The sequence below is a fragment of the Cupressus sempervirens genome, chromosome 6 (assembly GCF_028749045.1).
Source record: "Cupressus sempervirens isolate cs-2001-9-10 chromosome 6, ASM2874904v1, whole genome shotgun sequence".
Classification (NCBI taxonomy): Eukaryota; Viridiplantae; Streptophyta; class Pinopsida; order Cupressales; family Cupressaceae; genus Cupressus; species Cupressus sempervirens.
In genome coordinates this window covers 24,635,864-24,661,806 of record NC_143123.1, presented here as the reverse complement: position 1 = coordinate 24,661,806, position 25,943 = coordinate 24,635,864, and positions in this window count along the sequence as shown.

The following is a 25,943-nucleotide window of genomic DNA, read 5'->3' as shown; positions in this document are numbered from 1 at the left end:
GCTTCTTGAGGGGAAAAGGGAGAAGGAATGCATGAAAGAAAAACAACATAATATAATCTAAAGAGGTGATGCATGAAAATAGTATGTTTGACCTTTTCTCTCCTAAAAATGTACTATTCATCAATATAATCTCAAGATACATTGATTCAACCTTTACATTAACTCAAAAAAATACGTACAAATAAGAAATTAGATGGATGATCTAAGGAAGAGACTTCACTATATAAAATTCAAAGGGAAATAATAGACACTTCAATGTAGATTGAAGAATGAAAACAAAACATCAACAGAGGCAAGAAGATTTTGCACTAATATTGATAGGAGAATGAGGTACAACAGAGAGTTGCATTCATTCATAGACAAAAGGAAATTATAGTAGCAGAGCATAGAATTAAAAAAAAGGCCAACCCTAAGAAGGGTTACAAAAATTGCTTTTATAGTCCAAGCATAACTAAGATAGCTGCTACCCTAAGGCAAAGCTCAACACCTGCTTTGATGTCATAAAGAAAAATCACTACAAATCTAGAAAAGTTATGATTCTAGTACACATCCAAATGCTAAAATATAATGCTTTATCACCCATCAAATCCTTGAGAAGAGATAAATGGAGGCCATGATCATCTGATTGGGTGAGAAAGATAACCCAAAAATTGAGAGAAGATTCCTTTGCATTAATTAGGCATGGGGAATACTAAAAGTAACTTGTAGATGATCAAAAAGATCTAATCTTCTATTAAAGAGTTATTTCCTCTTTGGTATCAACTCACTAAGTCATAAAATCAGCAAGTCAAAAATTTTCAACCTCTGCTCTATACCTTCCTTGTAATTTCATTGGTCAAAGACCCTTTTACTTTCTAGCTCCATGATCTTACAATTGTAGTTTATCCCAACATCAGGGCCATCTTTGTCTACACCTATGATCACTTAACCTCACAATTCTATGACCACACTATTTGATGATAACCTCCTTATCGTAGCCTCTCTACCTAGAAGTTTGACTCTCATGATCCTATGATCACCTCCTTGTCATAAAATTGACACTTCATTGTTGAAAATCAAACTCATGATGCTATGTCAAACACAACTCTTGAATTTTCTACTTAAAACCTTTGAAACCTTTTTGAAAGACTATATCAATTATATACGTTAAGACTTCACTTGATGAGATACATTACCTTTCCAACAATACAGAGATGGGCCCCTTTGATTCTTACAAACTTTGACATGTAAGAGATTGTCATTTCCCTAGTTTAGTTAAAATTTGCACATCTCCAAAATGTGGGAATATGATGACCGAGATCCTTTTCTAATTGACAGCTATTATAGAATTAGAAATCTTAGGTGAAAATAGTACTATTGACCAAAAGAAATGCACTAGCTTGTCAATATTCTAACACATTCCTTAGCTTCTATAGCCCACATAATGAGATTGGTCCAACAAATCCATGTGGTAGTTATTCACTTCCTCACTTTTCTTAAGGCCCATGCATCTCCAAAAATCATGCATATGCTAGTCATAGATCCTCTAAGATTTGACAATCAAGATCAAATGCTAAAAAACTCTCTTTTGTACCTTACAATCTAAAAATCTTTCAATGCCACAAGGAAATCAACTCATAAACACCCTTTCTTCATAGCTTTGGAGGACTAAAGAATTAACCTTGAGATCTTATGATACATGCCCTTATCATAACATCAAGGACCTAAAAATTTATCCTTACAAATAGACAACCTTATGATGTAACAACAACCCAACACTACAATAACTTCATCCTTTTTAGATTATCAATATACCTCCTTACAATCTTATGATCCATAGGGCCTCACAACATTGTGATCCTGACCATTTCACCTAACGATCTTAAAACCAACTGCCAATTGTAAGATCATAACTTTGAAATGTCACTTGGCATCAACTAAAAACACCTACGACCATATGATAGGAGAGCCTTTTCATAAGATTGCAACCCTTCAAGAATAACCTGTGATGTAAAGATACAAGGAAAATCATGAGATTGGTAGACTAGGAAATTGACCTTATGACAACCCAATACATTAAACTTTGTAACATAAAGGAAAGACACAACCAAGGGTTAATAAAATTTTAGTTATGGCAAGTGAGAGCAGAGGGAGTGGTGTTCTTTAAAATTTGAATTCAGGTAAGGGTGGGACTCGGCAAGAATGTCGAGATCGGATCCATGGTCTGGAACATGGGTCATAGGTTGGGGACAAACAAGCATCTTTTGGCATTGTGGACCAGTTAGAGATCGTGGATGGGACCCAGTTATCCCCCCCAAGGAGGTGGTCAAGATTCCTCCACTTCCCAAAGTAGACCTACCAACCAAATGGTCTTTTCTATTCAGGGTCAAACCTTCAGGTAAGTCATATTTACTACCTATTAATACTCTTCCTGAATCTAAGAAAGGTACCTATGCTATCACCATCCCAGATGAAATTTTGGATCATAGCAGTTGATCCATTGCCTCTACTTTGGTTGGAAAATTTTTGGGGCCAAGATCTAACATAGACAATGTAAGGTCCTTCATCAAGAAGAATTGGGCTCTGAAAGGTCACGTCTCAGTCACAACAATGGTGAAGGGTTTCTTGTCTTTTTCTTTTTCATGCATGGAAGATTTTTCCAACATCCTCTGTGAGGGATAGTGGGCTATTGGTCACTCCACCCTGGTGCTCCAAAAGTGGACCTCCAATCTGAATTGGAATGACTCTTTTGTTGTCCAAGCCCTTGTCTGGGTTAGATTACCTGAGTTGCCTTTAGAATTTCTCAATGAAGATATTTTTGTGGGGCTTGTAAGGACTTTCAGTGAACTCCTATCTATGGATCCGATCACTGCCTCCAAGTGCCACCTCAACTATCCTCGCATCTGTATTGGAATTAGCAAAGGCACAGACATGCCTACATCTGTGACCTTTCACTCTAAACTTGGAGTGCACATTCAAAAACTGATTTATGAAACTATTCCTTTTTCCTGCTTTCTTTGCCTGAAGGTAGGTCACAAGGCCAACCAGTGCCCTAAGATGGTTAAGCAGAAGAAAATGGTCCTTGTTACATCAAACAATTCCAAGAAGCTTCCTCCTACCCCTCTCCCAATAGCCAAGGGGAAGAAGAAACTGATCTGGAGGCATAAACCATCTAGGTCTTCAGAGATGTGGATTAGCAAGGTAGTTAAGCAAATTACCCCTAGGTAGATTGACACTATTTTGGAGGATCAAGCCCACATTGAATCTCTTGATCCTATGGTAGAATCCCTTGATGTAGAGGAAGGTCCTAAGGTGGTAGGGTTAGAGCAAAATGGCTAGAGGCAGGAGGCACCCTGCTCTAAAGAGAACATTGATCAGAGGATTGAGCCCCCCTATTCAGATGGTAGGCTAGAATCTCCTCAGAAGATCTCACCAAGGCCTAAGGTCACCTTGACCTAACCTCTAGGTTTGGGTTCTAATTAGGTGGAGACTATGCCAGCTCTTAAAGGATTGGAGGCAAAGCTCCTATAACTTATCAACAACTCTTCCCTTGACCAAGTTGCTCATTGGGAAGAGTGGATAGATAACTACTCTCTGGATAGTCTAGATGGTTGGTGTATGAAAAAAAATAATCATAGGAAGCACCAACCTCATGACCTCCCCCCTTTGTCCCTAGTGACAACCAGGAGCAAGGTAAAGGTTGATGTTGGGATAACTCCCAAGCAACCTAGTAGGAATAAATCCAACCAACTATTGCAAGAAGAAACCAAAAGAAACCTGGCAAATGGGAGCTAGAGAACCATCAAGTAATTCTTAGGAAGTAAGAAATAAATGTCATTTCTTGGAACATTAGAGGCCTCAATGGGGCCCATAAACAAGAACTTATTAGAAATTTGATCAGAGATCAAAGATCTAATTTTTTGCTGATCTAGGAAACTAAGATGAAAAGGGATTTGGTAAACAATATTTCTTTTAGTAAGTCCATGAACAGTGAAGCCACAGATTCAGAAGGAGCCTCAGGAGGGGTGATGATTCTTTATAATAGTAGGGCGTTCAAGTTGTCCCCCATTTTAGTTGAAAAGAATGTTCTCCTTTGCAAGGTGTCCTATATCCATAGTGATGACTCTTGGTTCATTTTAAACCTATATGCCTCTAATTCAATAAGGGAAAGGAAAGCTTACTGGGACAAGACCTCAGTGTTCTTTTCCAACTACAATATTATCAAAGGGATAGTTATGGGTGATTTTAACTCTCCCCTCATAGACGGTAAAAAAAGTGGAGGTCTTGCCCTAGATCAGAACAAGAAGCTTGACCTCTCCAACTTCATCCTCAACTTGGCTTTCATGGATCTAGACCTCTTGGGGGAAAGATTCACATGGTCTAATAGAAGAGTTGGTGGGGAATGCATCTAGGTCCATCTTGATAGAGCTCTCATCTCTCATGGGTGGCTATAGACTCACTCTTGTAGACTCTCCCTTCTCCCTAGAGTTGGCTTTAACCACTTTTCTATTTCTCTCTGTTAGCCCGCTAGCAATCAAAAGGTCTTTCCCCTTCTATTTTGAGAAAATATGGATTTCCCACCTAGATCTAGAATCTAAGATGTCTTCCTAGTGGGATATTGAGGTTGAAGGCACTACAATGTTTAGGGTTCCCCACAAACTGAAGAATGTGAAAAGAAACATTAAAGTTTGGAACAAGTCTGACTTTGGTCACATTTTCTAGGATAAAGACAAAAAGACAGACCAGCACTATATCATTTAGGAAGAAATTCAACACAATGGATATAATGACAAGAACAGGAAAGAAGAACAGGCCATCCTCTCTGATCTCCAAAACATAATATCTAATGAATAACATTATTGGAAACAAAAATCTAGAGTTAGTTGGCTGAAAGAAGGTGACTAGAACTCTCATTTTTTCCATTTGACCATGGTCAAACATCGTGCAAACAATAGGACTGCAAGCATTAAGAAAGGCCAAGACCTTCTATCCAAGGAAGATGAGATTATAGATGAATTTTTTCAGTTCTTCTCATCCCTCCTTTCTAAGAACCCCTCTCTATCGATGATTGATCAAGCTGACATTCTATCGGCAATCCCTTCATTTTTGCAACCGCACCACAATTTTATGTTGAAAGCTATCCCCTCCCAAGAGGAAATCTTACAAGCTCTCAACTCTCTTCTAAGGGACAAAGCTCCTGGTCCAGACAGTTTCTCAACTTTCTTTTTTTAGACCTACTGGGAGGTGGTCAAAAGGGATGTTACTAAGGTTGCCAAAGAATTCTTTGGGGCTAAAACCTTTTGAAAGAGCTCAACGCGACTTTCCTAGTTCTCATTCCTAAGATTCCAAAGGATGATATGCTGGACAAGTTTAGGCCTATTAGTCTTTGCAATTCTTTTTAAAAAATCATCTCTAAGGTTCTTACCACTAGAATCCTTAGCATTCTCCCCCTGTTTATCTCCCCCCAACAAACTGGTTTTGTCCCTGGCAGGAAAATTCTTGACTCTATTGTCACAGCTCATAAGGTCATCCACTCTCTAGAAGCTAGCAAGAAGGAAGGTTTTTTGCTAAAATTGGATATGTCTAAAGCGTATGATAGGGTGGACTGGAATTTTCTCATGGTAGTCCTCCAAGCATTTGGTTTTGATGCTTAGGTATGCAAGATTATCTCTCAACTTGTCTCCTCTTAGTCTTTATCTATTTTGGTTAATGGCTCCCCCTCTCATTTTTTCTTCCCTTCAAGAGGACTGAGGCAACATGACCCCGTCTCTCATATTCTCTTTATCATTCTAGCTAAATTCCTAGGAAGACTCATCCAGAGTAAATGTCAGGACAGGAGTCTAGAGGGTCTCAAGCCCTCTTCGAGCCCCTCAACCTTCTCTCACCAGCAATTCATGGATGACACCATCTTGGGGGGAGAAGCTACTAGCCATGAAGTCGGATCTTTTAAGGGAATTTTGAACACCTACACCAAGGGTTCAGGCCAAGCTATTAACTGGGAGAAGGGATCAATTTTCTTCATCAACACCCCTTTGGAGAGATAGAGAAAAATTGCTCAAATTTTGGGAAGTGGCATTGGATCCCTACCAGCCAATTATCTTGGCCTACCCTTGGGCTCTAGACCCCCAGACTCCTTCTGGAATAGCATCATTGTTAGATTCGATAAGAAACTTGCTGGATGGAAAGGGGCTACCCTTAGCCAAGCTGGCAAGTGTACCCTAGTGAAATCCATTTTCTAGAACGTCCCCACTTATGCTTTAAGCCTCTTTGGAATCCCTACCAAACATGCAAATAGAATGGAGAAGATTCAGAGGGACTTCCTCTGGTCAGGGGTTGATGACCATAAGAGACATCACCTTGTCACTTGGGATCTCATCTATCTCCCAAAATTCTATCGAGGTCTAGGCATCAGAAAGATTAAACACCTCAACAAAGCCCTTTTGGCCAAACAATTATGGCATATCTTTCAAAGCACAATTGTTTGGAGGGATATCCTAACTGAGAAATATCTGAGAAGACAACCCTTTAACTTCTTGATAAAAGAGACTGAGATTCCCCAAGGGTCCTATATCTAGAATGAGATCTCAATGGCTAGACCCCTAGCCAAGTGAAAGGCCAAATGGAAAGTTGGAAAAGGGGATAATATCTTATTCTAGCAGGTCAACTGGACTAGTCAGGGACTTCTTATCAACCACCTCATTTATAGAAGATGGACATAATAGTGCATTGAAAGTTATGGTAGGCAAGTCAGTGATTACAGAACTGGTCAAGGTTGGTAGGACCTCTCTGAGCTATCCCCAGACTTTATCCCTTTGATGATTTTGTTGAATGCCACCCCCATCAACAACAACAGGGACTCTGTCATTTGGGGTGATAACTCGGATGGGCTTTTCTCTATAGTCTCTGGCTACTTCTCCTTATGGGCCAAAATGGAGAAGCCATTGTGGGCCAATGCCTAGATTTCTAGCCTCACTTCCAAAATTAATCTCTTTTTATGGCTACTACTACAAGACAAAATTCTTACCCTAGATAATTTAGCCAAGAAAGGCCAATTCATCCCCAATAGGTGTAGCCTTTGCAAGCTTAACCTGGAATTGGTAAATCACCTATTCATCCTCTACCCCTATTCCTTTAAGGTATGGAATCTTTTGACTAGGGATCTTGGTTTTAGCTAGTGTCCCCCTAACAACATCCAGGACTTCTTCTACTAGTGGAGAAGCCACCACTCTATTTTGGATACTCATCTTTTTTAGCTCTTGAATTCTCCCACATCTTTAGAGATAGAGAGGCTCCTGAGTTCATAATTGCAGAGAAAATTGAAGGTCTAACTATGGAGAACTTTTCCATCACAAAGGGAGGAAACATCAAGGAAGGAGGGAACAGTAAAGCTAGGAAGAAAAAAAGGGACAAGAGAAGATAGGAAGCAAGATGATCCTTCCCCCCTGAGGACTGGCACAAAGCCAACTTTGATTGGGCAGCTAAGGGGAATCCCAGACTGGCCAATAGCAGTGGCATCATTAGAAATTATTTAAGAGGAGGAATTGTAGCTATTTCTTTCCCTCTTGGTCACTAGATCAATCACTTTGCTGAAGCCAATGCGGCCAAAAAGATTGTAAAGCTGGCCCTGACATTAGGGATCGAGAGCCTATGGCTTGAGGGCGACTCCCTAAACATTATAAATTGTATTAAAGGACATGCCCCACCCTCTTGTATGATTTCTAACATCATTGATGACCTTAGATCTAACTTGGGAAAGTTCAAAAGGACTTTCATCAGCCACACTTATCGAGAAGCCAACTTGATTGCTGATTGGTTCGCCAATGATGCTGATACTAGAAACTCGGTGATGACATGGACGAACAGAGTTGAAATCTTGATAGTGTAAATTGAGTTACTCTAGTAGGATCAAATCCAAGGTACTAATATCACCCCTTTTTAATTATGGAAAGATACACCAAATCACACGTCAAAAGGGAAGTAATTGCATGTCATGCAGAGCTCCTTTCAAGTCATAATCACATGTACAGATGGCATGCTTTGAGGACTAGCATGAACAGAACCACCAAAAATTGTAATTAGGTTTTTATTTTTAGCATCTCAAGGAAAATCAAACCCCAACATTTTTGCTAGAGGAATAGGGTTTATAGAGATGAAGTCTTCCATGGTTGGGGAAAGGATCAGAAGAGAGCCTTGGGGTGAAATGGAGAAGTGGAAGGGGAAGGGGAAGGTTTGGCACAAGCTCAAAAAAGGGGGTATAACTAGATTCATGGAGAAGCTTCATGGCTTCAATGTTGGGGTTACCAAGGGGATGGTGGAAACATGGAACAATGGGAAAGTTAAAATAGATGGTGTCACCCACCAAATCACTAAGGGATTGATAGTAGAGGTGATGGAAATCCCTCGGGTTGGCATAAACTTCTTCAGGGATAAAAAGATGTCAGCCAATGCTGTTAGCAAATATGTTAAGGACAATGTTGAGAGGAAAAAGCTTATCAATATAGACAATTACTATGATATGGAATCCATCAAAACATTATGGAGGTATGTTCTCAATATTCTCATTGAGTATATCACTTTTGACTCTAGGTTCGATAGGATAAGAATGCACCATTTTGTGTTGCTTAACCACTTTAGGCATGCTATTAAAATTTCCTTTCCTTTCTTTCTTTTCACCTCCATGTCTAAGAATATTGAGGGTTTCAAGAGAAAACCCATCACTAATCCTACTCTCCATGAGAACCTTCTCCTCTTGGTTTATGAGTTTTTGAAAGCTCAAACCAGGGGAAAAAACCCTTGATGACCCTCGGAATGCTTTGGAGTACATTGTCAGTTCAGACTTTGAGGATGTTCAAGTTTTTAAATTGAAGGACAGGGATTATTCCATCAAAGCCATCTCTGCTACCCTCAACCCCTGCTTTCCTAGTAGAAAGAGCCCTAGAGGTCTCCCCCCCATTTCTTCCCAAGCCTGAGCCCTAGGAGGTAAAAGATGATAGTGAAGAAGAAGAGGAGACTGATACTAAGTCTGAGGATGAGGACAAGGCAAAGGGGAAGGACACTATGAAGGAAGAGGATAAGGGGTGGGAGAGAGATATGGAGGAAACCTTCGATACCCTTGACACACCCCCAGATAACCCCAAAAAAAGAAAAGCGAAACAAGCCCTACTTTAGAAAGACCCCATAGCCTTGACCTCCAAGACCCCTGGTCCTATCGTACCCTCTTCCCTGCCTAAGAAGAAGACTATGGAAAAAAGTGGGGAGGTGATAACAAGGGATAGGAGGAGGGCTTGGAGAAATTTTAACATGGATATTGCTAGGTTGGAAATTGTCAGAGAGCCAATGAACATCCAGGTGATGGAGAACCTCGATGGCATAACCCATTATGATGAGCTCACCAACCCCGCTCTTCTGGTCTTGTCTGATAACACATGGGAATCTAGCTTTGACCTTCTGAACAATGCAAACAACAGCTTGATAGATAACTTTCAATCTATCAAATGGTTATTTTAGAAATCAAGGCTCTAAAGGAAAAGATTATCTAGGATAGCAACTAGAGCCCTTGCAGAGTCCAAGAGAACACCAAAAGGATGAACGACTAGGATGATAGCCAGAAGCACTATAGTGGCCAGGTCTCTAGAAATGATTAGGAGGATAGATTTTCTTGAGTTGAATGGAAAGTCTAATGGTTAGACAACATCATCTAGATTCTAACTAATCAAATTGTGGACACTCTGCACACTTTGAATGAGAACATTGTCAACTTGAGGGATACTCTTATGAGAATTGGCATTAGGGAGAACATGAGGAACCTAACTAGCCAGAACATTGGTAAGGAAGAGGCCGATCTAAATGCTGGTAGGGACCAAGTGGATCATTTGGACTAGGAGGAAACCTAGAACATCAACCAGGAAGGAGTAGACAACTAGAAGGATAATGAAGCTGCAAAAACTCTATAGGATCTAGATAAGGAGAACCATTAGGTTTGGTTTTCCTTTTTGTTCTAGTGGTTGTATTTTACCTCCTAGCCTCTAGCCTTTTGTTTCTTTTTGGCTTTTGGTTGATGTTTCATGTTTTGCTGGACTTTATTATCTTGACTTTTATGCTGTAAAAATTTTGGGTTTTAGGTCCCTATAAAACCTATTTTCCTTTATCAAAAACATCAAAGGAAAGACAAAGGAATCTTATGATTGGATGATACAACCCTTGATCATGAGATCATAATTCTTAGGAAATATGAAAATAAAAGGTGTGAAGAGCTAGAGTTAGCCAATTTTGACTAGTTGAGCAATTTTGATGCCATGAAAGGGATATCTAATCAAATTTTTATGATGGTGACAAGAAAGTAAATAGGGGTTTGGGGGGGGGAGGAGTAAATTGGCTAACATTGCCCACTCTCATTCGTACTCTAGAAGGAGTTATAAATAATGTTGTTTCTTTATTCACAAAATTAGATGATACTTCAATTTTCACCAAGGAAATAAATGATAAACTAAATACTTGAAGAACAATGCTAGTCATTTAGTACTTGACCCAACTTCTAGCTCTAATCATTTTGTAAAAGTAAATTTTTTTTTATAGATTTGTAGATAGGTTTATTGAGGGAGGAAGCCAGAACTAGGGAAACAGTATAAGACATTCAAAGTATGATACTTCCACACATGGATGTGATGCATAAACATCTTGAACATGAAAAGATACTAGTTCATGACACAAACTTCTCAATTGAAAATCTCATGATGCAGTTATTAGTTGAACTTTAGATAAAACTACACATTTTTAAGGTATTGCAAGAAAACCAAGATAAAACTATGTCTTCAATTTTGAAAGTGCATCATGATTTCCTCAATCATTTTGGTATTTCCTTGTAAAGATATCTTTATGTTAATCTTATGGTCAAATCATTTGTCTATTAGTGGCTCAACACTTAATTAGATATTTGCACTACTATCAAGCTCTATAGTTGCTAGAAAACTTATCATACTATTAGTAATGCAAGCCAAATGTTTCAATTTCTCCTAAGTCAATTAGATAGATTATAGTTTATGCCAAGCTTCATAGTGTCTACCAAGTATCTAAGAAAGATTTTAGTATTTTTCAATCATTACAATGTCTACCAAGCTATAGTGGCAAAGTTTAGTGTTACCCAAGTGTAGCACAGTTTACCAAGCCTTTTAGCATAAGTGATGAAGTACATAGTGATGATTGAGTATTACAGTGTCAACCGAGTCTACCAAGTTCATCGATCTTCATTGAGTCATCTAGTTTTGATCAAGTTCCTATTACCCCAAGTGATCAGTATGGACTAAACATCTACATCAACCAAGTGATAAAGATTTTTGAGTGTTGACAAGTGTTGCCAAGTGTCAAAACATCACAAAGTGGTCTTCAGAACTTGAGTTATTGCAAGTGATCTAACTTTGTGAAGATTGTTTGAATTAGATATTATAGTAGACTCTAGAAATTAATTAAGTGGAATGGTATTATGTGATGTATTGTATCATATCGAAACAAGAAATGAATGAGTTAAAGAGGAAAATGAGTGTGAATTAAAGGAAGCTAGAAGAAGTATAAGGAAAAGTAGAGACTTATCTATTATAGCTAGGCGATCATTATTATTCAAAGGAATCTCATTCAGAAAACTAAGTTATACATTAGACATCAATTATTGATTCATCCTAACAGGTGCATTAGTCAAATCCTTTAACAAGATGGACTCAATAGTCCCATTCCAAATCTCCAAACTAAGTGGATACTTCATTGTATGTTGTAAATCCTTTCACAAGGTGGACCTAACAGTCCTTATTGCTCCTAATAGCACAGATCACCAGAAGTGATCAATTGTAAGCTTTAATAGGATAACTTTATATTGTAGTAATAAAGCTTGTGGGTATCATCCCCACCCCAATTTTACTTTCTATTTGGAAGTTTTCTAGGTTACCAAATACTATATGAAGTGTTATGAATGTTTTATTTCTTTCAATCTCTCATGTATGTAATTAGATCGGATTATATGGTGAATGTTTAATTGGTTAATTAAATTATAAGTTTTATTGGTTGTTGATTCACCCCCACACCTCTCATTCACCTACTTTGTATTACTTTTCCAAAAATTGGTATCAAAGAATTGATTCTAACATCATAAGTTTAGCAGCTTGAGAAAATATCAAAGGCAATGGAAGTATATAGACTAGAGAAAGATATTGAGAATGAAAAGTTGGATATCTAATTAGCCATGGATAAATTCAAGAAAATGAAGTAGAAACTCTCTCAATCCATGAGAAGAAGAAAAGATCTTGCAACAAAAATGAATGATAATCTTTACATTGAAGAAAGAATTGAAGACATTTAACAAGATAGAAGTTCAAATGAGGCTGATGCAGCAATCAAAGATCTACTTGAGAAGAATCTTATTCTTCATGAAGAAGTCAAAGTTGAAAAGAGAGAAAGAAATTCAATCAGTCAGAATGTGTGAAGACATGGAAGAGAAGGACAAAGCTAAAGAAGAGAAAATATTGTTAACTAAAAGGATAGAAGAAAAGGACAATGAAATTCATTAGCTATCTCTTCAACAAATATATTTGATTGATCAACACAATGATGCAAATCAAGAGATTATCAACTTGAGGATAGAAAATAAAAGATTGTAGAATGATCTTAGCAAAGAAAAGAAAATTAATGAGAGGGTAATGAATTCACAAGAAAGCATGAATCAGCTAAATAAGAAAACTCAATTTAGATAGAAAAGTAAAGTTCAATTAGGATACATAGAATATTGTGAATCATCTCAGCAAGGAGCTCAAAAGATTGAAAGGCCTACATGTAGTCATTGTGGAAAGATAGATCATACATCAAAAAAGTGTTGGAGAAATCATAAACCAAAATTTAATGGCAAGTGTTACAACTATAACAAGAAATGACATAGAGCAAGTGAATACATAGAGAAACCTAAGTTTGAAGGAAAGTGTCACAATTACAAAAAATAAGGGCACAAATCTTCAGAGTGCAAAACCAAGAAGTGGAACCCAACAGAACAAATTATCAAAGTTGGGATTACAACACATGGTGTTGTCACTACTATAGTGAGTTTTGGCACTTTGGAGAAAACTACATAAAACATCACACAAGGAAGAGAGACACTACAAAGAGATGTTTTGTATGTATAGAACATGGACATTTAGCAAGAAATTGCATGAATCGAGGTAAAGTTGAAGATGAAAAGAAAGAAAAGGCTAACAATATTAGAAGTTGGATGAAACAACAATGGGAAAGGAAATCTCCTAAGGATACAAATCAGAGTAATGAAAGTGTTGACACCCATTTCAATGAGTTGGTTGACTTAACCATCTCAAACTAGTTACTTATGAAGATTAATGGAACCACGATTAAAAATAATACATTTTACATTAGTTCAAATTAGCAAGTAAAAGATCAACATTCCAAATGCACAAGGATCACCAAGTTGAGATGATAGCTAAAGACCTTGCTAAGAAACATTGTGTTGAAAGACCTTACCAAGTAAGGTTGTGTTAGATAACATTATCAAGTTTTGAATAATGTTGAGTTGGTGACTCTATTGAGTTTGAGGTTCTTATCATGTTGAAGATCAGACCGAGTGAAGAGTTCTTACTGAGTCGAAGATATCTCTTGATAAATCAAAGACTTAGCCAAGTGGAGGAAATCATGTCATCAAGTGAAAATTGGTACAATGCATTAATAGTGACTTGATGATTGGATTTTGTTAAAAGAGAGAAATCAAAGGTTATTTCTCACAACAAATTTTATAGAGTTAATAGCTAAGAGCATTCCAAATATTTGAGTGGTTGAAAGTTATTTTTGTTGAAAATTTATCTTGTGATTAAATATTTATCAAGAATGGCATCTTCTAGCAATAAAACAAAGAAGGGTTTGCAGATGTTTACTCGAGGAGTTGATTTCAAGGCTCCCACATTCAAGTTGAGTCCAACCATCACAGAGGAACTTGATCCCATTAGAGCATAGCTATGAATTTCTCCAAAGGTACTATTAATACATGATATTTGATCATTTTATCACTATTCTATTCAAGAACTAGGAACCCTAGAAATGAGCAAGGTGTTCAATGAATTATGTGTGGATGGGAGCTTGAAACTCGAGTACAATCATTTAGAGACCAAAGGGTTACACATATCCTACATATGCCAAGGTATTTCCAAGGAAAAATGGATTAGGTTCATCCTAAGATGAGTCCATGACATGCATTTATGGTTAGATCACCCTATTCAAATTAGAAAGAAGATCATACACATTATCACAAGGTTGCCAATGTTGTACATGACAAAGACTACAAAAACCCTAGGTCAGGTTGAACTAACTAAGTGAACTCTCGTCAAGTGGGATGTCAGAGGTATGAAACTTAATGGATTTATAGACATGGAGATAAAGTTTGGCATCCATGTGATTACTCACAAGATTTACAACTCAAGTAGATTGAATAACATCCCTTGTGAAGTTTTTGACCTAGCATACAAGATGGTGAAGAACAACCTATCCTTTGACCTTGCCGAGCTACAATTGAACCAATTCAGCAAGAACATGGAGAGCATGAAGAAAAATCCATGTAATTTTGGTTTCCTATCAACTTGTCTATTCTTTTGTGTTCAAAATTTCCTTCCTTCCAAAGGAACTATGGTGTGGAAGAAAGATGCACCATTTTTATATTAGATCAATGAATTTATAGCATAAATGGGTGACAAATTTGAAAGTATAATGGATGCCTACTTTTAAAATTTTAGAGAGAAATTACAAATTAGAATTAGAATCCTTAATAAATTAGTGGAAGACTATGGACAAGATATTTGTTTTTTGGTTGACTATGATAAAGTTCATATCCAAGCAATTAGGCCAAGAGTGGCATGGGTTAAGCCACTAGGATATGAAGTAAACATAGATGATACAAGAGACATCATTGGAGCTCTCTTGAATGAGCCTATTGACCCCAAGGCACCTTATTTTCACACTTATAAAGAAGCCAAAGCTATAATTACTCATGAAATTAAGCTTCCCCAAGCAATGAAAAGAGAAAGAAAGGAGGTGACAAAGATTCTTAAGGCCACCAAATCCTCTAGTTCTTGTCTCTTGTTAACTAAAGGACAAGGAAATGGCCTTGATAAAGAAGAAGAAGAAGAGGAAGAGCATGCAAAGGAAGAAGAATATAAAGAAGAGGAACCTCTCAAGAAGAAAGGGAAGGTCATAATATCTAAAGCTACAAAATCATCCCCTACTATATTCACTAGAAGAATCAAGTCAAAGAAGAAACTAAAACTTGGAGATGATGAAGATGAAGCAGAGAAAATTACATTTAAGAGGTTTGCCCCTACTTTCAAAGAAAGGTTATCTAGACTACAAAATGGTGTAGGAATGGGAGATCTTAAATTTCTTAAGTATGAGACAAGGAACAAAGAAGAGAAAAAATAGATTGAGGAAGCCCTTATGGCTAAAATGGAAAAATGGAAATAGTCCCTAGAGGAACTATCAAAGAAAGTTCCTAATATGTTATTTAAGTCAATATCACATCATTGGGATAATGCATTAAATGTTCAAAGACATCAGAGAGAAAACCTTTAGATAGCTTATGATGTGTCTCACTAATAAGGAAGTGAAGAAATCATTGAAGGAGAATGAAACAAAGCTAACCCTTAGATTCAATGCATTTCTAATCCTATCTAAGGATATTGAGTTAGTTGTAAAGTTAACCACCATAGAATGGAAGAACATTTATGGGCTGCACAAGCCTAGTGATCAGATTGTGCAAATTGATGACATGGATGATGAAAAAGAAAGAGTAGAAAATATAATGAAGATATAGATGATGAGGAAGTACATAATATGGAAGGAGATGATGCTAAAGATGAAGAGGATCAAGAAGCTCCAAGAGGTGATCTTCTTGAGATACAGAGTATTAAAGAGTCAGCTCTTATAAAGATAGTAGCAGAGGTAGTGGCCTCTCTTCCTAACTCTCTGAGCAAAGCCTTAGTGTCATCTAGCTCAGAGAAGGATGCTAATGAGTTAGTTGAGGTAAAAAATACTTTACCAAGAACTCAACTAACCATTGGAGAAATTATACTAAGTGCATTGATGAGTGAAGTTTCTATCACTTCATTTACCAAGCAACAGGCTTAGATCTCTCTAGCATCAAGCCTAACTGAGTGACAACAAGGTATTGCAAAAATTCCTATTGTTAGTGCTATTTCTTCACATTTTTTACTATTGCTACCATTTCTATGGCTATCTCTGCTATTTATATTTTTTTTAATACCATGGAAAGTGCAATTATAGTTTAGGTTAAGCCTCAACTCAACACTAATGTATTGAGTAAAGGAAAGGAAATTATTCCTTCCATTTAGAAAGAAAAGTGTAAAGAGGTAAAAGCCTAAAAGGAAGAGATGATTTAGAGGAGGACATTGTGATACCAAATTGGATTCTTTCCAATATAATTCCTAATCAAATGGATACCCTTGGTGAACTTTGGAAAAAGAGGGCCAAACTATAGAAGCTCAAAGAAGAAGAAAAACTAGGTACTTGAAGACATCGAGAGCTTATTTTTGTATGCTCTAAATATTGATGTTGATAAGAAACAACCTATTTTGGATCAATTGGTTGAGTTTTTTCACAAGTAAAATGATAAAAACAATGGGAAAGATAAAATCCTATAGAGGGTATAAAGAAAATTTGAAAACAAAGTTTTGGAAAACGTAGCACAGAGGATAACCATTGACCAAGTAGAATTGTCTACTATTCTTACTACATTTGAAGTGTCTATAAATAATTTTTTTTATTTGTTTGTAAAGTTAAGTGATATATCTAAATTTATAAATGAATTAAAGGATAGGATAGCCAAGATAGATACTGATATGAAGGCAAGTGCACATCAAGTGTCACTTGATCCTAGTTGCAATTCAACATATTTTGTAAAAATCAAATATTTGACAGGCCTTCAGGATGAATTTCTAAGGGAAGAAGCTAGGATAAGGGCTAAACTAATAGAGATACAAGGCATGATCCTTCCCAACATGGATACAGGGTAGAAACACATAGCACATGCAAAAACATTGATCCATGATAACAATTTTTCTATAGTAGATCATACGATGGAGCTATCAGCAAAGGTACAAATTATCTTACATAGTTCAAAGGTACTACAAGAAAATTGGGACAAGAAAATGACCATCATTTTGAAGGTACATAGTGATTTTATTTCACATTTGGGTGTAACCTTGTAAATATTTTTGCATTTTTGGCATTTGTGTCAAACACTAGGAGTTTTATTATCATACTCTAGACATATTTATAAATACAAGGGTAATATGAAAAGAAAAATATGCATAGTGGAAGTGATGTAGATATCAAGAATAAAATATGTTTACAAAAGAAAATTTGAGAAATCAAAAAATAGAGTAAGAGTCTATCGAGCTATAGTAGCAGACACCAGTCAAAACCAAGTTGAAGTCATAGATTGTTGATAGGGGGAGTTTTGACTTGTATTCAATATTTTGGTATGATAATCATTTTTATCACTAATGCCAAAGGTGGAGATTTTTGACCTTATGATCAAATCATTTTTCTATTAGTGACTCAACACTTAATTAGTTGGTTACACTACTATCCAACTTATCATACTATTAGTAATGTAAGCCAAGTGTTTTAGTTGCTTCCTGGTCAATCAAAAAGTATTATCATTCATCTCAAGCTTCATAGTGTTTATAGAGTATCTAAGATAGATTTTAGTATTTTCAAAGCATTACAATGTCTTTCAAGAAATAGTGTCAAAGTGTAGTGTTATGCAAGTGTAGAAAAGTCTACTAAGCCTTTCAACATAAGTGATGAAAAATATAGTGTTGACCGATCATTGCAGTGTCAATTGAGTCTACTGAGTTCCTCAGTATTCCTCAAGTCATCTAGTGTTGACTGAGTTCTATTACCCCAAGTGATCAGTAAGGACTGATCATCTACATCAACTAATTACTAGAGCTTTTTGAGTGTTGAAAAGTGTTGTTGAGTGTTAGAACATTACAAAGTGATCTTTAGAACCCAAGTTATAGCAAGTGAGTTGACTTTGTGAATATAGTTTGAATTAGGTATTGTAGCTTACTCCAAAAAGTAATTAAGTGGAATGGTATATATGTAATGTATTGTATCATATCAAAACAAGAAGTGAACAAGTTGAAGATGCATATGAGTGTGAATTAGAGGAGGATACAAGAAGTATAAGGAAAAGAAGACACTTACCTATCATAGCCAGGTGATCATTATTATTCAAACAAATCTCATTCCCCCAAGTTGTAGATTAGAGATCATGTACTAATTCATCCTAATAGATGCATCAATCAAATCCTTTAACAAGGTGGAGTTAATAGTCTCATTCCAAATCTCCTAACAGAGTGCATACTTCATTGTATATTGTAAATCCTTTCACAAAGTGGACCAAATAGTCCTTATAGCTCCTAATAGGGTAGATCACCAGAAGTGATCAATTGTAAGATTTAATAGGCTAACTTTATACTATAGTAATAAAGCTTTTAGGTATCATCCCCATCCTAGATTTACTTTCTATTTAGGAGGTTTCTAGGTTACCAAATATTGTGTCAAGTGTTATGAATGTTTTATTGCTTTTAGTCTTTCATACATGCAATTAGATCATATTAAAAGGTGAATGTTTTATTGGTAAATTAAAGTCTAAGTTTTATTGGTTCCTAATTCAGCCCCCCCCACCCCCCCCCCTCCCCCCCCCCCCCCCACTCCAAGTCACTCAGTCTATATTAGATTTCCAATAGTTTAAGTCATTTATAACAAAATCAAGGGGGAAAATATGGATAAAGAAGAAATGTATATAGGGATATGTAAAAGGAAAATGTATATGAAGTAGATGATTAGATGTATTGATAATAATAAAAAATTAAAAAATCCAAAATTTAATTCAATAGTTACCCAGCCACAAAACTTTCAGCTCAAACCAAGTTGCGACACCAAGCGTATGGAATGGGGGAGTTTGATAAAAACTTTGTTTGATTAAGAGATTTTTTATTGCTGATAGAACTACAAAAGATAAAAAAATTCATCACTATTGCTAAAGGGGGAGATTGTTGACACCATGGCAAGACATATTATCAATAGTAACAAAAATCTTAAATTATCTATGGAGGTTGGTTAATACTACAATTGAGCTTTCCTTCAAACAACATGTTTCAATTTAGCCTAAGTGGTTCAAGGATATACTATGTTAACCAAGCTCATAGTATAAAATGGGTTATCAATGTTATCAGTGGAAACCAAGTGTTAACCGAGTTCATAGTTCTAGGTAAGTTCTTAGTATGAACCGAACTATCAAGTTTAAGTGAATATGTTCCAGTGTCGGCCAAGTGATAAAGTGTTACCTAAGCATCTAGTGCTATCAGAGTACTAGAGTATTACTTGAGCTCACAATGTTGCTTGAGTGTCAACATAACACCAAAGTGTACAATGTTTCCCAAGCATCACCATTTGGTTGACTTAAAGGTATAATTTGGTTATTGGTAAGTTATCTCTTGTGTGAGTCGACTTGGTATGAAGTTATTGTTTGATGGATATATAAGGAAGACAATTTTTTTTTTCTAGTGATGCAAATAAGTGAAAATGGAATACAAAAGACACATAAAGAAAATTGAATTAGTAGGCTACAAAGAAGTATAAAGGGAAAGAAGACACATACGTCACAGCTAGGTGACCATATTATTCAAATGATCTATTTCAGCCAACAAAGTTGCAAAGTAGACATCAACTTGCTAATTCATCCTAACAAGTGCATCAGTAAAATCCTCGAACCAAGTGGACCTAATAGTCCTTTTTTGAATCTCTTAATAGAGTGTGTACTTTATTGTATTGTAAAATCATTTCACAAGGTCCACCTAATAGTCCTTCATACTCCTAACAAAGTAGATCACCAAAAGTGATCAATTATAAGCCCAAACATGCCAAATTTACTACCACATTAGTGAATCATTGTGGGTGTCATCCCCACCCTAGTTTTACATTCTCCTTGGAGGGATTCTGGGTTACCAAATATTGTGTCAAAGTGTTAATGGTGTTGATTTCTTTATTTCTTTATTGACATGCATGAAAAGTAGATTGGATAATCTAATGAAGTAAAAGAAGAAGTGTTCTAAATATGGAAAGTTTAAGTAGTTCTTGATTTACATTTCCAACAAAAATATAGGTAGAATACAAAAATGTAAATTGTAGGTAAAATACAAAAACATAAACAATAGGTTAAAAATGGTAAAACTTAAATAGAAAACCCAAAAATGTTAAATGTACACATATAGACAATGAAAATTAGAAAAGTAAAATATAAACATAAAAAATTGGAAACCTACGTCTCTCTCTCCTCACTTACTCTTTTTTCTCTTTTTCTTTGTCCCCACTCACCCTCTCCCTCAAGCTTTCGAAGTCTCTCCCTTCTCTTTCTCTGTCCTCTCTTCCTCTCTTAGTTCTATTTCTATCTCATATCTATCACTCTCCTTTCCTTATCTTTCATCTCTTCCTCTTTCTCTCTCATCTCTTTCTCTCCTCTCTTTCTCTCCTCTATTTCTCTCTCCTTCCTCTTTCTATATCCTCTCATTATATCTCCTCTCTTCCTCTCCCCTCACTTTCACTTTCTTTTCTCTCTTCCATTTTCTTTGTCTCTCATCTCTTCCTCTCTCCTCCCTTTCCTCTTCCTTTTCTTTCTCTCTCATCCCTTTCTCTCTCCTCTCTTTCTCTCTTCTCCCTTTCTCACTCTCCTATCTTTCTCTCCCCTCTCATTTTTTATGTTTAGATTCTCATGATGTTAATATGCATTTTAAGTTATATATCACATTATTGTAGTTAAAGTGATGGATGATTAGACGAATAAGATTTATAGATTGTTGAAAGATGTATTAAAATTTTTCTTTTAGATTTATATTTTAACTAATAGTAATTGTAAATTTTTATGTTGTATATATATGCATATTATACTGATAATGATGTAATAAAAAAATAAAACATAAACATTAGGTAAAACAATAAAAACAAAAAAGATCAACATATATGCATGTCTCTTCTCCTCTCTTCCTCTCTCTTCCCCTCTTTGCTCTCTCTTTTCTCTCTTCTCTCTTTTTCTCTCCTCTTCTCTCTTCCTCTCTCAATTTATTCTCTCTCATATCCCCTCTTACTCTTTCATCTCTTTGACTCTCATATCTCTCTTCCTCTCTCCTCTCTTCCTTTCTCCTCTATTTCTCTCTCTTCCCTTTCTCTTTCCTCTCCTCTCTTCTCTCTTTCTCTCTCCTCTATTCCTTCCTCCTCTCTCTCCTCTCTTTATCTCTTCTCTCTTTCTCTATCATCTCTCTATCTCTCCTCTCTTTCTCTCCCCTCTCTTCCTCTCTCCTCTTTTCCTCTATGCTCTCTTTCTCTCCTCTCTTAATCTCTCCCCTATTTCTCTCTACTTTCTTTCTCCTCCCTTTCTTTCTCCTCTCCTCTCTTCATCTCTCCTCTCATTATCTCTCCTCTCCTCTCTTCCTCTCTCCTCACTTTGTCTCTAATCTCTTTCTCTCTCCTCTCTTATATATATAGATATATATGTATGTATGTATGTAGGTATATCACATTGAAAGATGATTTTAGTATGGATGACCTCTTAGGTTAGAAGCCACCCTTGCCCACTTAATCTCCACCCCAACTCTCACCTTCACATCCTTCATCCCCACTCTAAGCTCCACAAGAAACTATGTCTCCTTGACCTACACTAGAGGAGTTGAGAAAGAGAATGAGGCAAAATGTTAATTCTCCCATATGAGGAAATGCAACAATTAGACATTTCCAATATTAAAGTCTTTGTGAACTAGATTATGCAAATCATTTCAATTAAAATGCATTATCTTCTCTTGTTACTTTTTGATAATGTATCAGAAGGTGAAGACCCAACATCACATGACTATATAAATCATAAGGATTCTATTAGAGTGGGGTTTCCATTGCACCAAAAGACCAATCTATCAATGTTTGATATAACCACCCAAATTATAATACACAAGAAGAAATTAACCCCTTGTCACAAATCCTAAGGGGAGCACTAAATTTTTTCTAACAATCTTCCCCCTAGCATTACCTAAGGGCCTGAGGATTTGAACCTATGACCAAGCTCTAATACCACTTGTTAGAGTGTGGTTGTTGTACCAAAAGACCATTCTATCAATTTTTAATATAACCACTCAACTTATAATACACAAGAGGCAGTTAAGCCCTTATCATTAATCTCAAGGGGAGCATTGAACAAATTTCTAATAGATTCATCTTAGGAGAAGGCCAGTAGGATGATGCATCTCAATCATCTCTGCATGGAGTAAAGAGGACTACAGATTAGCTACATGAGAGCTACATTATTTTATGTTAGGAATTCATATGAGGACACTTATATTATGTTTTTATAACTTGTTATTTTTATTTTTTATGATAGACTTTGTATGAGGATAATTACATTATTTTTACTATGATGCACTTTTCATGAAGACACTCACATTACATTTTTATGACTTGTTATCATTAATATATATTATTTATATTATTATTTTTCATGTTAGATCATTTTTTAGAACTTTCAAATTTCATGTTATGTTATCATATTTAATTGACATCTCATTTGGACAAGTATTAACAATGTGTATACAAGTATATTTAATGAACCTAGTAACATAAAAATATATTTAATTGATCATAGTGTTATGAATAATATATTAAATTGAATAAAATTAGAAAAAAATGGTAATTAGGGTAGAAGACCAAGGTTTCATGAGGGTGGATTAAGGCGGTGATGGTAGGATGGGATTAAAGAATGGAATGGGTGGAGATAGCCCTGGATACCCCCACATCACCAGACAATAAAAAGAGGAGGTTTTATGCACCAAAATTGGGGAAACAAGAAGTGGAGAAAGGAGGAGGTGTCACATAAATGAAAGGATGGTAATGGGACTTTCCCAAGGCACATGGGAGGCACTAACAGAATATGTTGAAAAGATAAAGAGCTCACCCAATTACTCCAACTATGATAATGGACATACCAATAATGATAGAGAAATTGATGATTGATATCCGAATAGACAAGAATGGATGGAAATTGATGGTCAAAATATTGACGGAAAGGGATTTTTTCATGAAGTGGGGAGGAGGATGAACTTTTCTACCCAAGATGAGAAAGTGTGTAAGTGATTATTGGGGATCAAATGTCTCAATCAAAACACTGCCAAATGAATTTTCTTATCATCATGGAGTAGGGATAAAACTAGGGTAATGTATAATGGGCCCTTCCTGATGGATGGAGTAGGCTTTTATATTAATGACTAAGCCACAAAATTTATCCCTAAATAGCCTACAGTGGAGAAGGTACCAATATGGACCAGGTTAGATAATCTCCCACATGAATATTGGAACATAGAAATTTTCAAGATGATTGGGGATAAACTAGGGAAGTTTATAAAGGTAGATGAAGCAATAGAACACCAAGATTTTAGCCAATATGCAAGGATTTTCACACTGTAGAAACTCCACACATTAATTTGTCATGCAATAGAACTAAGAACTTCTAAAGAGTACTAGTGGCAAGAAATAAACATTGAGGAAGTAATGAGTTGGTGCAAGGATTTCAAGGAATAGGGTCATTCTTCTGAAGAATGCATAGTGAAGACCAAGGGGAAGAAAAAGCTAGTGGAATCCTTGAAGGATACTACTAGTAGGAGTGATCCAAGTTTGTTCAAGCTCCCTTTGATGGAATGCCCTCTAGGTGATGGGAAGGATGATGGGAGTAGTAAGGTAGATGAAATGGAAGATTTGGCATCCAAGCTTCTAGTAAACATAGAAAGGGTGAGGATGGGAATTGATGTAATACTAGATTTGGTTGCTTTTAATTCCTTACCTTTTAAGGATTTTCTTAGGTTTAATACTAGCCTATTAGGGTTCCTTGATGCCCTAATTCATAGAGGACCTTTATCTTATCCTCAATCACACTCCAACCTAGTTACACCAATAGTTAGGGTTATTTCATTACACAAATGCTTCTTCACACCTCATCATTGACCTTGCTCCTATGGTTTCTTGACCAAAACCTCCATCCATGTAGTGTGCTAACTTTCATCAATGGTATTGGATTCCATGTGACCTTCTAAACACCAATCTTGTATGTTGAAACCAAGTTCCTTACCTATAAATAAAAACTTCTCAAAATAGGGTTATGAGGATTAGCTATCCAAATTGAGTTTATGAACTTTATCTCCAAATTTCTCCAAAGGAGGTCGCAAAAAAATTGAATATTCAAATACTCTTTTAGGAAAACATAAACATTTTGTGGGTCTCAAAACCCTGAAGTGTCTATTCACCAAAAAGAGACATTTTAGCCTACTTTTAAGGATTTCAAGACAATGTTAACTATCCTAAATAGGGTATGTTAGTTCACCCTTCAAAACTCATCCTAGAAAACTTTTCCTCATTAGGATTTTAGGCTACTCATTTCTCCTCCTTTTACACCAACTTTTTTGAAGTATCCAAATAATTTCAAACCCCAAAACTTATCTTCTTGATCTGTGATCTCCTAACTAAATGCATAGACTTTCCAAGGGAATCACCTTAAAATTGGTTGCCTTGCTTTTTAGGGCCCCAAAACTAATATACATTATTTATAAAGGCTCTAAACATCATGTCCCTTAAAATCATGAAGAACTCATAGCAAGAATTCATGGGAGAGCCATTTTTTCTCAAAACCCAAAATTCGAATAACACTCTATCTAAAGAGAAAAGATTCTCAAAACCCTAGTAGATGGAAACTTGAAATCTAATAACTTAAGGAGAAAAGTATTGTACAAGCATAAAAAATAAAAATCCAAGACCATATTGACCTGCTCAATCTATTAATCTATATAGGTAATGCAAATGCATAAAAACTATCTACAAAAATGTGCATTCAATTACTCAATTTGGTTCATCACAATTCCCAATCCTTAGGATGTGTTTGAATGATGGATATATGTACTCCCAAAGAGGTTCCAGGTTTTTGGAATAACCACCAAGATCATTCTTGAACTTTGCAAATTTTTGCCCAAAAAGATGTCAAGCAACTTTTCAAAAAGTTGCACAAACTTGACAACTTTTGGGTTTCATGAGAAACTTTTCTCCCCATCATGTTGGGACCTCTTGACCTATCTGAATTGAGTCAAAAATGATGTCAAAACATGAGTTTTTTCCTAAGGCACCAATACGTTTTTCTTTAAGTCATTTTATCTACTTGACAACTTTCATAAATGTTGCACAACTTGACATCTTTTACATCTTTTCACTTCCTAACTCCACCGTGACATCCTATGAGTGCTTATCCATATAATATCTTGAAATAACACCATAGATGAAAAAGTGGGTTCAAGACACACCTTTCCCACACTTTCAAGGTCCTAGACCTATTTCCTTTTGACACAAATTTAAACTTAGAAACACACCATAAACAACTACCTAATAACACTTAACTTTCTCACCTTCCTAACTCAACTAGAGTTGATACGAGACCATCCCAAATTGAAAAGGGAAACTTAGAATAAGCCTTGAATTGGTGCTCCTCCACCATACTAACCCAAAGAATAAGCTCATCCATCCTTGGATTAAGGAGGTTCAGAGTAATGCCCAACCTTTTGAAATATGTCTCTCTTAGCCAAGTAGTATTTGTAGCACCTTTTCCCTACCACTGGATAAGATGTTCCAAGTAAATCTTGGTCCTAGTCTTCTTGTAGATTATGTAATCCAATACTTTGGCTTTTTCAAAAGGTGGAGGAGGATTGAGTTGAAGGCTTTCAAAATCCTATACGACCTCCTGGACATTCTAATTAGCATGTGGGTTAGGTCCTTTATAAGAAATTAAATCTGAATATATTAAAAATTGGTGACAAGTCTAGGTCTACAGG